At 42.1% G+C, this 13,086-nt stretch overlaps 1 protein-coding gene across 19 annotated transcripts in view; it reads left to right on the top strand.

The window, feature by feature from the left end:
* The window catches only part of LRAT (lecithin retinol acyltransferase), a 69,528-nt gene that overhangs the window by 47,335 nt on the left and 9,107 nt on the right, over positions 1-13,086 (top strand). For 11 of the 19 annotated variants that reach the window (XM_053216845.1, XM_053216843.1, XM_053216841.1 and 8 more), the window contains 3 exons: positions 3,757-3,847; positions 8,174-8,311; positions 8,604-12,710. The gene's annotated coding sequence lies outside the window, so the exon portion shown is untranslated. Of the gene's footprint in view, positions 1-3,756; positions 3,848-8,173; positions 8,312-8,359; positions 12,711-13,086 lie in introns of those variants that run through there. The other 8 variants (XM_053216834.1, XM_053216829.1, XM_053216831.1 and 5 more) reach the window with 5 other exon arrangements.

Here is a 13,086-nt window from a genome sequence, read left to right as displayed (position 1 = left end):
TTAATTTCCCCATTTCTGCTTCTCCTTTCACAGATACACACTTTGGTCACAATACTCTGTTTCACACTGTCCTGGACAGTGTTACAGTGTTGATCTTCTCTGAATTACTTCCATGCATGTATACATAAATATTACATATCTATATCTGTATCTATATCTATTATCTATATCTATATAGATATATATCTTCTGTCCAGTGCTCATTAGGCTTAGAGCATGGGAAAAATAGAGATATATACTAGTAGTACATACATGTTATTATTAATATACATGTTTGTTTGTATACATATCTATATTTTTCCTATATATATGTATATAACAATCCATTAGAACATACTATTAATATATGTGTTGTTTGTATACATATCTATATTTTTCCCATGCTCTAAGCCCAGTGAGCACTGGACAGAAGATACAATTCTTATATCTGTCTTGTCATTAGTAAATCTTCCCTGGAAACACTCATGAACTGTCTGTTGAGATATTCTGACTTCAGTGTATACTTTGTGGTATATGGCCTGGTCCGTGCTCAAAGGCTAATATTGCTTGAAGGCAAAAAATTTTAGGGGGAAAATATGTCTTGTTGGCATTCTCATAACTAACACAATATATGCTGTGGGTAGACTTCCTGCTTTCTACCACCGATTTTGCCTCCTGGCAAACAGTTTTGAATTTTAAGGCTGATAGCAGTATGCCAGTGCCAGTGCTGTAGCAGAGAAACTGGAAAGGTGTTTCTGTACTTTAAAACACAGGTTTCACCGTGGCATAAGGCATCTTCAAACTAATTGTCAATGGAACAGTGGGGAAAACCAGCTGAGGATTGGTGGAAGCCCATTGCTGATACGAATGGTATCATTGTCATTGCTGACACTTGGGAGGACAGACCAGTAACTGTAAGGATGGCGGCTGGATGAAACTATGCCTAGACTTTAATCAGAGTGTTAGGAAAAGGGATTGCTCCTATACAGTGCTGGGCATGCTTGTCCATAAGGACCATACTGTACCTATCCTGTAAAATGCTCTTCAGTTAAAGCTGCTATTGTTGAGGACATGCTTTTTACCTTTCATCTGTCAAAGAATGATAGAGACAAATCCAAAGAATACACGGGCCAGTTTGAAGGAGCTTCCACAAGACAAACTTGAAATAATATAACCGTCATAAATAAATAACATATTAACGGATTATGATCGATGGAATAAAATAAGAATACAGTGAAGTCCAGAATAATGTCAGTAAATAGGGGAGAATGGAAAGCTTTTCCTTATGATAGAAATCTAACTTCTTACTGTAGAAAAAATGATGCAAATTGAAAAAAATTACCATTTGGCAGGATTTTGGATTCCTGGACCCCATTTCAATGGGGCAGGATAGGGATGCAGTTTTCCCTTAACACCGACAGTTCTCTGGACACCAACTCCCAATGGATGTCCTACAGTTCAACCTATAACCTATTCTGACACCATCTACCTTGAGATAGCAACAGCTTGCTGGTCATGGGCTCAGTTCTACAGGACTTTTCTTCTCTACCCCCACTGCAGATGCCAGTCTAAAGCATAGGTTGTTGTTACCTGTACTTCTGGCTGCCTGGTTATAAATCAGAGGTTCCCATTGTTCCCTCCTTGGGTTTGATGAATTTGCTAGAGCGGCTCACAGAACTCAGGAAACCCCATTTATTCACCAGATTGTCTATCTGTTATAAAAAGATACAACTCAAGAACAGCCAGGTAGAAGAGAGGCATGGGACAAGGTATGTGGGAAGGGGCACGGAGCTTCTCCGCTACATCTCCCTACATGGCAGTCTCCCTACATCTCTATGTGTTCACTAACTTAGAAGCTCTACGAACCTTGTCCTTATGGGGGCTTCACGGCATAAGCCTGGTTGATTAAATCACTGGCTTTGGGTGACTGATTTAATCTCCAGCCCCTCCCTCCTCAGCGGAGGTCAGGGGGGGTAGGACTGATAATTCCAACCCTCTAATTACATGGTTTGTTTCTCTGGTGACAACCCCTGTCCTTAGGTGGTCTAGGGGCATTGCAAAAGTCACCTCATTAAAATAACATAAGATACCCGTATTGCCCTCCTGGCTTAAGAAATTCCCAAGGTTTTAGGAGTTTTGTGTCAGAAATGGGAGGAAGACCACATGTATTTCTTATTAGAAATCACAGCCATCTTAGTAATAACTGATTCAGGCAAGAATCATCCGTGGATGCTAAAACTGGTAGAAAGGTAGATATTACCAGGACATGTAGGTAGTCTCAACTGAGCAATGTTATCACTTGCATCAGTTCTAAGCATCTAAGCATCAGGCTAAGACCACCAGGAACACACCTGTAGTCGAGCAAGCTGGGGTTATTAATTGTTGCAGTAAGGAACAACGCACATCATGAGAAACCATGGGATGGTTCAGTGAAAGGAAGTTAGAAAGGACTTACAGGATTTGGGGGTGGTTAGGTAACTCTGGAGAGCGGTAAAGAAAATGGTTCTGAATTGGAAGCTGTCAGGAAGTATGGGTAATTCTATCATTGGGTATCTCAGGAAATCATATACAGAAGGAAGGAAGACTAGACTGAAGCTAGAGCTATAACTGGCAAAGCAGCCACAGGCATACATATTACCCAAGATAGAGGGAGGTTTGGCCATTAGTGCAATGATGACAGTGTTCATTGTTTTGTCTGTGTTCAGACATGATAATGGAGGGGTCTTGTCACAAGGTCCCAGAGTGGCCTTGACTAATATTGATATTCTGGGAAACAGTTTCTGTTCAACACAAGAGCACCGAGGCCCAGCTCTGAGTGCCAGTGCATCTCCTAGCAACACCAAGGCCTAGATGGTGGCATTCTCAGACAGCAGAAGTCAGGGACTGCTTTTCTTTTTCTCACTAGTAACCCATTAACCAGAACCAACCAAATCAACATCACGTGCCTACTGATATGAAAAGGAAAACAACATCACTCTTGGGGCATTCCTGCCAAAAATACATACCTGAACCTAATCAGGGGGAATATCAAACACAAACTGATAGGCTACAAAAGAGCAGGCCTGCATTCCCCAAAAATGTCAATATCATGAAAGAGATTGAGAAATCGCTCTAGATTAGAGATGAGCCAAACATACCAGACTGCAATCTATGAATTGGAATTTTCTTTTGCTATAGCAGACATTACTGGGATAATCGGCAAATCCTAAATAAATCTGGAGTTTAGATGATTGTAGCAGCATTAATTTTCTGATTTTGATAATGATACTGTGATATTTAGGACTCTTTTAGGAAGCACATTGAAGAATTTAGGGGTAAAGGGGCATCATATCTACAAATTATTCTCAAATAGTTCAGAAAAAAAATTGTGTGTGTGTGTGTGTGTGTGTGTGTGTGTGTGTGCAGAGAGAGAAAGGATAAAGTAAAATTTGGAAAATCTGGGAGAAGAATACATGGGAATTCTTTATATAACTTTTGCAACTATTTGTAATTATATCAGAAGTTAAAGAAAAAATGCCTTCCCCTTCCCATTTACCAATGCTTTTCTTTTTTGAGTAAACGTTATCTTGGTTGATGGGGGATTCAGCCTTGGTGTTTTGGTCACCGCATTCTTGAGTGAAATATCTATTATATGCATATTTACATCTAAATCTCCTTTCTTAATTTTTTATGGCTATTATAAGACTGACAGGGGGTTTCCTTGGGGGGTAGCTAATTCTTTAGCAGTCCTTATATTTGGTAAAATGTATTATAATTCATCTTTTCTTAATTCCACAGATATGAATTGCTAGGAACATATGCATTCAACTTTATTTTGAAAAATTCTCTTGGCGGTGGAAGCATCGCCTCATTGAGAAGTGATCCACGGGTAAGCATGTAAACATTGCATGTTGTATCTTTTGTGTCTTTCTTCCATGTGCTGTTGACATTAGCCTGTATCAACAACATTCTATAAAACATAGCATATACACTAATACTACAGGGCTTTCAGTTCAGAATGAGGAAGAAAATAGGAGTGAAGTCTTTTTGGATAACTTAGTGAAAAAGTTATCTTCATTATGAGTGTTGCTTAGAAACCTATCTCAAGATTTAAGAAAAGAGTTCATTTATACTTAATCTTGAAGCTAAAGAGTATTTGGTCTTCCATAGATTAAGGAGAGCCATTATTTGAGGTAAAGAAAAGTATTATTTTATTATCATTGTCGAGAACAAGCTACAGCCACCCACATACCATGGAACTGTGTTGAAATATGCCTGGGTCATCCTAAGAAGGAGCTAAAGTCAGTTAACTTAAGCTCAGTCCAATGTATCACTTAGCCTTAAAATTTTCCTATTACTTTGTAATGTTGCTATGTTTAGATCTTCTTAATAATTGACAACTAGTGGTGTCTCTGTAATTTTGAGTAAAAGCGTTGTTACAATATCTCATTTAGTGGGAGTTTCTCATAGGTTCTCACATGTGTGTGTATATATATATATATATATTATATATATAATATATATAATATATATATAATATATATATTATATATAATATATAATATATAATATATATATTATATATATGTATGTATGAGTTGCCTTACTGAGGACTCCACTGTATCAACCTCACTCAGCATCATTACTTTTGTCAATAACCTGAGATTTGGCACAACTGTTTATTGATTGATTTTTAATTAGAGCGCAGGAGTAGGGGGAGAGTGGCAGAGGATTGAGAGAGAGAGACAGAGAGAGAGAGAGAGAGAGAGAGAGAGAGAGAGAATCTCAAGCAGGCTCCATGCACAGTGCAGAGCCCAACTCGGGGCTTGATCCCACAACCCTGAGAACATGACCTGAGCCAAAATCATGCATCTGACTGAGCCACCCAGGCACCTCTTTCTTTTCAATTTTTTTGTTTTTTGGTTTTTGTTTTTGTTTTGAGAGGGAGAGATCAGCTTAGGTAAAGGCGGTTCTCAAGATGTGAAGGCCACTTGCCTGAAAATCACCTGCGGTGCTTGTTAGAATGAAGATTCCTGCCTCCACCTCAAACCTATTCATTTGGAGGCTCTTGATGGGAGGCTCTGAAGCTATAAATAGGGACTTTGAAGTTCATTCAGAAAGATGACTCTTTGCCTAAGGTAATACAGTCTTAAACACAGAACTAATTTTGAAATATTAACCAATGGATTTAAGGTTCTTAATTAATTAATAAGTACAACTTCATAAATAAAATGGTAAATATAATTATTAGATAAAATTAAATGGGAGCTTTATTGAATGCCCACTGTGAACTCAGAACATTTATGAATACTTAAGTTTTAATCAAGGATGATGGATTTCTAGACAATGTTGCCAAAATGAGTTTTTTTAAGTCACATTTGTGGTCAGTAATCTTGGCAATAAACTTTTTTTTACAATATCAATAATTATTCTTTCTTATTTATTCTTCCTGAATTTGGCATTCTGAAAAAAGAACAATTGATATTCTACACTGAAGGTTTAAATATGGAGAGAAAAATCTTCAAGATTTTTTCCATTTAATCTATACAGCAAAATACTTGGTTAAATTATACTCACTTTTTAAAAAAAGACGAAAGGCAGAAATTGTTATTTGAAAACCAAATGGTACAGCCATAAAGGACATTCAGTAGTTCCCCCTCATCTTCAGGGGATAGTTCTAAGTCCCCAAGTTTGCAGATAGTTCTGTGAAAACACAGATACTACCAAACCCTATATATACTATGTTTTTTTCCCATACATGTATACCTATGATAATGTTTCATTTATAAATTAGGCACAGTAAGAGATTAACAATAATAACTAATGATAGAACAATAACAATGTACTATAATAAAACTTATGTGAATGTGATCTTTCCCTCTCAAAATACCTTATTGTACGGCCCTCACCCTTCTTCTTGTGATGATGTGAGATGATAAAATGCCTGCATGCCTACATGATGAGATGCAGTGAGTTGGAAGATACAGACGTTGTGACGTAGTGTTAGGCTACTATTAACCATCTGAGGACATGTCAGAAGGAGGATCATCTGCTTCCAGACTGTGGTTGACTATGAATAACTGAAACCAAATGAAGCAAAGCTCGGATAAGGGGGTGGGTACGGGATAAAAAAAAATCTGGTCCCTTTCATCAAAAGTAAAGACAAAGGCTGGGAGATCCATAATTTAAGGAAACAAAAAAGAGTTTAGACTGTCATATTTGACTTGGCAGTGAGGTGTACAGGATGATTACCTCTAGTTATTGCTCAATTGAATTCCAGAAAGTTCAGGAGGTGAAAAGACAATGAGGGTCACCAGCAGGGAAGGTAATGGATACTGTCACCCCTTCTGTAGATGAACGGACAGGACATGAAGAATTGAACCAATTTACTATAGGTTCAAGCGTCCAATGCTTGATTTCATCTTAGGTCATGATCTTGCAGTTCAGTAGGTTCAAGCTCTGCATAGAACCTACTTGGAAATCTCTCTCCCTCTCTCTCTGCCCCTCCCCTGCTCTCTCTCTGTCTCTCAAAATAAATAAGCTTTAAAAAAAAAGTTATTGAATTTATTTTATTTTTTAATTAATTCTGTGTGATTCAAATTCAGTTCCACTTACACGCTTTTTTTTTTCCTAAGTAATCTCTACACCCAGTGTGGGGCTTGAACGCATGACCCCAAGATCAAGGGTCGCATACTCTGACTGAGCCAGCCAGGCGCACGCCCCACTCATGTGCTGTCCATGTAAAGAATGCGTGTGAATAAAATGCAAGTAATCCGACTTAATGGGATGTCCTAGCAGAGGGCAACCAGGATAAAAAATCAGTGAACTTAATTCAAACATAAAGGTCTGTACCTACAGAGAACACTGGCGGCCTGGTGCTTAAAGAGAGAGCTGTCCACTTGGACTTCTTCCAGTTAAGAAATTTGAGACAATGTAAAATCAACGTTCCCCTTTTTTTTTTAGTGTTGCTTAAAGTATTTAGTTATGAATCAGCTTTAGCTGAATCACACTGAATTTTGTTTTAGTGTGGAGTGGGTTAAGAGTATGTGTAATTACAAATATACCAGAATGGTACACTTACCTCCCTTCAAATTAAGTTTAGAAATGAAAGAGATGTTATTCTTTTCAAAAACATAGCAATAATATACATTGCTACAAAATATTGATGAAACAGTGTGTTTATATCATTTAAAGTTTCTGTACCATTGAACATGTGTAATCAAAGGAACCACTGATTGCCAGGACCAACTGCTTCTAAACTTTTGCCCCATTTTTCCTCTTCTTCTTGTGTAATTACTGCTTCACTAGAGTATGAGTGATTTCTTTCTCTTTTTTTTTTTTTTTAAATTCAATGAGGCACTGCATTGTTTAAACAGTTAAATAGTGAATCCTATTAAGATTTTCTAAGTACCAGACAATAATTCATCTTCTGTTTCCGGTAATTGCTCACTGTGAAAATTCACCAAGAACCACAGTTAAGACTCTCTGAAGGGCCTGAGTAATTTGATTTTCATAGGCCCCAGGACCATTCACACTTGGAGGGTTTAGAGAACATGTCATTCTAATCCAGCTCACGACACTTCACAGATGAGGCCTTCTAGGCCCCAGGAGTCTCCGAGATCTCACACACCATCAGAGAGGAGTATCTGAAGCTAGCCTGATACTAAGAAAGTTCTGCATTCAATTACCTGTCATTATATCCTTAGAATGTCTAGCATTTACAAAGGATTTTTGAAATATAGTGAATAGGATGGCATTGATCCCCAATCAATTATTATTATTGTTATAATTGCCAATGCTGTCCTGCTTGGGGAACAGCAATACCTCATTTCTTCCTCTATCATGGGTACGATTACAGTGGTGGCATTTCAAATATGTGGCCTTTCAAATATGTAGCGCAAGGCTATTGTTACATGTGCTTTTGTTAACAAACCTGGGTTACCAAATACGCATATTTACTATTGCCTTACAATGATAAGTTAGAATAAAAAGGAAATAAGATGAATTTATTAAGAAGTAACGTGACTTGCCATTTATTATTTGTATTTTAAAACGCAATATGCTTTACATGTCGTGGGGCATCTCGAAATTCTTAGTCATTCCTCGGTATGTCATTTTATCATTTCAAACATGGACGTTTGGGGGGTTTGTATGTTTTGAGAGGCATCTTAAAACAAAAGACTGGTCTTTACCTTTGTTTTTGCGGATTATAAAGGACTTCACTGGTGGTGAGCAGCTGGAGGAGCAGAGCTCTGCGGAAGCTTCCAAATCTCCCAAGTGTGATTCGTTCCCTCTCTGCCCGCTGACTACTGACCGTGCCTCTGTGGGTGCACTCAATGCCCCAGCTCTAAACGTGCCTGCTTTCTGCTCCCCACTGTGGCTCTCCACTCGGCCTGCTAAGGGCCGAGTCCTTAGCAGGGGTCTACGAGTAAAAGCGTGTCCTTTGTCTATACCGCATTCTTGGGTGACTGTGGTATCAAAGCAGAAGGGAAAAGCACCTCTGTCCTTGTTTCTCTGAAGAATAACACATATGATATTACCGATGATGCATTGTGTTATGAATCTCCATGCAGTGATACAGTACGTTCAGTACCTTTGATTGTGTTTAATCCTCTAAACATTCCTTTGAAATATTCCCGTTTCAGAAAGATGAAATCGAGGCTCAGAGGTGGCAAGTGACTTGTCTGAGTTCATTTAGCTGTGAATGACACCACACGACCTTAAACTCGGGATTTTTGCCTCCGTCCTCTATGTCCCAGCTGCCTCAACCTGTTGTTAATTTATGTGAAGCCTGGATTTACTTTGGTCGTGATTTTTCATAATATTAAATGCACATTCTTTGGTTTTGCTCAATGTTATTTTATGGTTAGCACAACAAACAAACAAACAAACAAAGCCCCTAAATCCTGTCTGGCTGGAACTGCAACCTTTCATCTTTGTAAGGACAATAGGCAGGATTGAGGCCCTCATAATAAAGTGCTAGCCAGCCAGGAAGGAAGCTGGGGAAGTCTTCCTCCCAGGAGGTAATTGATTCCTAACACCCTAGGTAGCACTGAGTTTGAAGGCTCCATGAAAAGGTGTCTGCTGTTTTCTTCTGCGTCCAGGGGGATGTGCACAGAGCCTTTATTCTCCCCAGTCCCTTAGAGTTAGCCAGTGAGGGCCTCTGTGTCCACTGGGCCAGACCTGAGCATATGTAAATGAACTGAAGGCAAAGAGAAACAAATGTTATTATCTATGTGCCCCCACATGTAATAACCTTAAAAATGTAAGAACAACAACAAACTAATTCTAAAGGAGGACAATAATTTTAAAACATGAAGTTTAGGGGCACCTGGGTGGCTTAGTCAGTCAAGCCTCCAACTTTGGCTCGGGTCATGACCTTGTGATCCCTGAGTTCCAGCCCCTTGTCGGGCTCTGTGCTGACAGCTCAGAGCCTGGAGCCTGCTTTGGATTCTGTGACTCCCTCTCTCTCTGCCCCTCCCCTGCTCATGCTCTGTCTGTCTGTCTCTCTCTCAAAAATAAACATTAAACAATAAAATAAAAATAAAATAAATCTTAAAAAAATAAAACACGAAGTTTAGAAAACCAAATTTATCAGGCTTAGGGGCCAGGGGAAAGAAGGTGTAAGAAGTAGGAAGTCTGGGATGACCCAGGTTTTGCTTCTGACTCTGTGCCCTTGGGCAAGACATCAAACACCCATGTCTAAGGAGGGTATGGGACTTCGTGGCCACTCAAGTGCTGGGGCCTTCCTCGTGAGGGAATACTAGTAACCAGAACCTTAATCAGATCTTTCTCATTATTGCAGTAAAATAGCTGATGCTAAAAATTAGACCCCATGGCACTAGAGAAGCAGGGAAATGAATTCAAATTCAAAAGAAAAGGTGTGAGATCTAAGTTTAGGGTTAGGTATTTCATTGAGCTGAGCACAGCACCTGACATATAGCAGGCATTTAATAAGTGAATGGATGACAGGTGGATGGACGGATGGAAGGTCAGTCCTTCCCTGGCGGTGATGGACCTGGGGACAGAGAAACCTGTAGTCGAGTCCTGATCCACATGAACACAGTGAAGGAGGCAAAAGTATAGGCCTTAATTTCTTCCTGTGTAAAATAAAACCGAGATGGCACTTCACAAGGTAATGAGGATTAAGTGAGAAAATGCTTAGTTCAGTTCCTAGTACGTAGGAAGCACAATTTTGTGATCAGATCCTCTAAGGACTTCTCTGAGGAACAAAAAGGCTCCAGGGGCAAGAAGTGTGCAGGTCGGAAATCTGTTAGCCTTCCAGGCTTCTGCTGGACTCTGTACCTTGTCTCTGAGAGTGAGACCTCTTCCTCCTGGGACCCACGATGAGCTCAAGGACTCTAAGATGAGGCCCAGAAGTTAAGTGGGCTCTGTGAGCCCCAATTTCAGCCTCCTTTGCACAGGAAACCAGCAGAGTCTTGGTCTGTGCAGCTGGGAGAAATGGACCCAGGCCTGAGCACTTGTGGGTGGGGCTGCTGTCAATGTCCTTTCTGCAGGAGGATGGGGAAGCAGTGTCTGAGGTGAGGCTCAGTTGACCTTCCAGTGAAGTCTATGTGTTGACCAGGAAAGCCTCAGCTCTTTCAGAATTCCTAGGCCAGACCTGGCAACACATTTGCGTGCATTTAAGATATCTCATGGAGACCTGTTGAGTGTAGCTGACTTTCATAAAATCTGGAAAACAAAAGGTCTTTCCAGCAACCCATGGGGATGTTCCTCGCTCTAAATGAACAGTTTCTGGTTTAGGAAGGAGAACTTTCTAATGTTAGATTTCTCTCGGGCCTTTCCTTCTAACAGCAGTTTTTCCCCCATAGTTCAGCTAAAATTGATGCAGGCAGAAGAATATTAGTGGGAGTGTACCTATCAGCATACAACCATATATTTATTGGTTATGTGCTTCTAGGAAGCAATGAAAAACTGACTGCTCAGCCACAAAAATATATTCAACTCAGAGAAGTGTGAGGGTTGCCTTTTGTAAGGTGAGGTCACCACAGGGAGGTCATATCCATTGGGCCAACAAGAGCTCATTTTAGGACGCTGTGTTTTTTCGGTTGAGAAGCAGCCTAATCTTCCCTAACCATTCCCAGTTTAAGAGGTCTGAGAAGACTTCAGAAGTAAGACAAAGGAAAATGTTCTACAGTCTCCTCGGGGTTACCCAAGGCCGAATTCCCGCAGGCGCAGGCGGGGCAGGGGAAACGCAAATCAGAGTGGCACTCTATTTCACAAAACCTCCAGAGGGGATGAAGCCATTGAAGGTCTAGGGGTGATTTCTCCTTAATGCATTTTTGCTCTTAAAGAATATTCTGTGGAGCCGTCAAACAGTTTTCCATACTTCTGTCTCTGCAGATTCCCCAGGTGGAGACGGTCGTAGGCCTTAATAAGCCGTATTAGTGACCACCAGAGACGGAAATCGCTAATTACGAAGTCCCCTTTGATCTCCCCCAGCCGTTTGGTTCCCGACACTGGAGGTTCAGGCATCTATGCTTTCTTAGAACTGGATGCGACTAGCGAGCCTTAGAGTCCGACCTCGGGCCTGCAGTTTAACTTATGCGCCGAGGTCTGGATCAGATTTTTAAAAATTTCCAGACTGCCCAGATTTTAAAACCAGCCACAGAGCTGGTGCGCGGCTGGAAGCTAACAAACGCCCAAGTGTCTGATTAATTTCAGTAACTCAGTACCTCCGCGCTTTAAATTTTGGGGGTAGAGTGGGGGAAACAAATTATTTAAAATTTCCAATTCACTGCCTTTCTCCCCTTCTCCATCTTCTGCTTTCGTTTGTGGGAAATGGAGTTTTCTCCTCTATGCTGGGACTGTAATGTGATTCGGGATCATTCGTGAAATGAACAGAAGTCACCACCGGCAAACGGGACCACTGGGGCAGAACGCTGACGGCAGGCCGGAGGTGAGAGCAAAGGCTGGGCCTCCAAGGATAATTAGAAGCCAGCCTGCTCCCCGCCTGGTCTCCGTGGCCCCCCTTCATCTTCCAGGTAAGATGAATGGCCCTTCATCCATCATCCACAGCCCAGCCTCCTCCCCCAGGCAAGCGGAGAATCTGCTACCCTAAGAAACCTATTAGCCCCGAATTGGGCAGCTTTGTGGAGCCAACCGAGGCTCTCTATTGTGGCCTTTGTCTGCGGAATTTAAGCATTTACATGACGCATTAGCACGGAACTCCGCGCAGGGTCGGAACACCGCGTGCCAAACCTGGCGCGGACCGCGAGTTAGCAGCTCCCTCACCCGGCTGCTCCCGGGGACCACCCTCGCCGTTGCGCCTGGGTCACGCTGTAGGCGCTCTGGCAAGGAACGCCGTACCACATCCTTCCTTGGCCACCTCCGGGCGGCTGCGCTTTGAAAGAAATCGGCAACGTTCTGGTGGGTGAACCCGAGCTGGGTCCATCTGAGCCTGAAGCCAGAGAAATAAACTTGACTTTAATCCGGTTCTCCAGGCGGTCGTTGGGGGCTTCGCCGTTTTTCAGCTTACCGTTCGGAGCCGTGCGCTCAACGGTCACTGGTGCCTCCGAATGCAGAGGCTTCTTGGGTTCTATTCGCCAGTTTGCGGGACCTGGACGCCGACCCGCGCGCCAGCTGAGAGCAAAAGGGATTCGAGCAAAAAGCATTTAAAGGGGAGAACGATCCGCGGCGAGTGGGACTACGGCTCTAGGGAATTTAGGAAGGAATCCGCAAGCTTTGGAGGCACGCACTCTTCGCAGAGTAAATGCAAACATTTTAGTAAGGTAAGGTCTCTGGGTATCCAATCCTTTAGAGGGAGGTGGTTCGGCTCAGAAATCTCGAGGGAGAGGGCTTTTGCACCGAAAACGTTCCCGAAACGCCCAGAATGCACCCCAGTTCAGACAGGTGCAGGAACTTTATGTGTGGCCATGCCTCGTGCACTACTTCAAACGGCTGCCCAGCGGACGGAAGTGCTTAGGTCGCGAGCGCCAGAGGGAACTTGCGTCTGGAAGGGGCTCTCGAGAAAGAACCCCGGACCTGGGGGGCCCCAGACGCGTTCCAAACACCCCGCAGTCCCGCGCGCTCCTCGCCGCGAGCGGCGCTTGTAGCCGGTGCCCAATCAGCGCTCTTGCCGGGTCTGTGACGGCGTTCATCCCCGCC

Source organism: Acinonyx jubatus, chromosome B1 (assembly GCF_027475565.1).
Source record: "Acinonyx jubatus isolate Ajub_Pintada_27869175 chromosome B1, VMU_Ajub_asm_v1.0, whole genome shotgun sequence".
NCBI classification, from domain to species: domain Eukaryota; kingdom Metazoa; phylum Chordata; class Mammalia; order Carnivora; family Felidae; genus Acinonyx; species Acinonyx jubatus.
This window is presented reverse-complemented; position numbering and strand designations above follow the sequence as displayed.